Source organism: Bubalus kerabau, chromosome 12 (genome assembly GCF_029407905.1).
Source record: "Bubalus kerabau isolate K-KA32 ecotype Philippines breed swamp buffalo chromosome 12, PCC_UOA_SB_1v2, whole genome shotgun sequence".
Taxonomy (NCBI): domain Eukaryota; kingdom Metazoa; phylum Chordata; class Mammalia; order Artiodactyla; family Bovidae; genus Bubalus; species Bubalus kerabau.
Window position 1 is genome coordinate 74,667,768 of NC_073635.1, and position 1,649 is coordinate 74,669,416.

The window sequence follows — 1,649 nt, forward strand, 5'->3', positions numbered from 1 at the left end:
TTATGACTGAGTAGTATTCCATTCCATGTATGTACCATGTCTTCTTTATCCATTCATCTGTCAGTGGACATCTAGGTTACTTCCATGCCCTGGCCACTGTAAATAGTGCTGCAATGAACATTGGGACACATGTGTCTTTTTTAATTGTGGCTTTCTCAGGGTACATGCCCAGTAGCGGGGTTGCTGGATCATATGGTAGTTTTAGTCTTAGTTTGTTAAGGAATCACCATTCTGTTCTCCACAGTGGTAGTATCAATTTACATTCCCACCAAAAGTGCAGTTTTTGTTGTTGTTCAGTCACTCAGTCATGTCGAACACTTTGCAACTCCATGGACTGCAGCGTGCCAGGCTTCCCTGTCCTTCACTATCTCCTGGAGTTTGCTCAAACTGATGTCCACTCAGTCAGTGAAACCATCCAACTATCTCTTTCTCTTTCACTCCCTTCTTTTCCTACCCTCAATCTTTCTCACCATCAGGGTCTTTTCCAATGAGTCAGCTCTTTGCATTAGGTGGCCAAAGTATTAGAGCTTCAGCTTCAGCATCAGTCCTTCCAATAAATATTCAGGCTTGATTTCCTTTAGAGTTGACTGGTTTGATCTCCATGCAGTCTAAGGGACTCTCAAGAGTCTTCTCCAGCACCACAGTTTGAAAGCATCGATTCTTCACTGCTCAGCCTTCTTTATGGTCCAACTCTCACATCTATACATGACTACTGGAAAAACCATAGCTTTGACTAGATAGACCTTTGTCATCAAAGTGACGTCTCTGCTTTTAAATATGCTGACTAGGTTTGTCAGGTTTTCTTCCAAGAAGCAAGTATCTTTTAATTTCATGACTGCAGTCACCATCTGCAGTGATTTTAGAGCCCAAGAAAATAAAATCTGCCACTGTTTCTACTTTTTCCCCATCTGTTCGCCATGAAGTGATGGGACCAGATGCCATGATCTAATTTTTTTGAATGTTGAGTTCTAAGCCAGATTTTTCACTCTCCTCTTTCACCTTCATCAAGAGGCTCATTAGTTCTTGTTCCATTTCTGCAAAATTAGGGTGGATTCATCTTCATATCTGAGGTTACTGATACTTCTCCTTTCAATCTTGATTCCAGAGCTCATACTAATGAGTATTCCCTGGGACCATCAGTGTCCTTGCCCCCACAGTGAGTGTTTTTTCCCTCTGCTTTATCCTGTTTCTTCCTCTTGATTTCACAAGCCTTGATCCCAAGGCCATCCCTAATAACCATCCCAACACTAATCTCCATCTGGGTCTGTATTCCAGAGAACCAACCTGCAACATGTATCAAAACACATTCCAGTGTTTGGGGAAGATTTTTATTTGAAAATTAATGTTATATGCATAATTAAAACATTTCCAAATCCCCAAACAGAATACAAAATTGTAGAAACAATTAGTTAACAAAATTAAAAGTTATAATTTATAGGGCCCAGTTCAAAATAAAAAGAGAAGGTCCTTCTTTTAAAAATTATTTCAAGCTGGTGACAATAGGACATTAAACCACATATGATTTAGTGTAATAAAAGAGAGGCGGTTAGGGTATTACATAAATATGTTGTACCAAGGATAAAAATTGATCTTAAGGTGGCTTTCCAAAGAGGTGAAAACTGGATTGACACTATAGAATCTCCCTTACA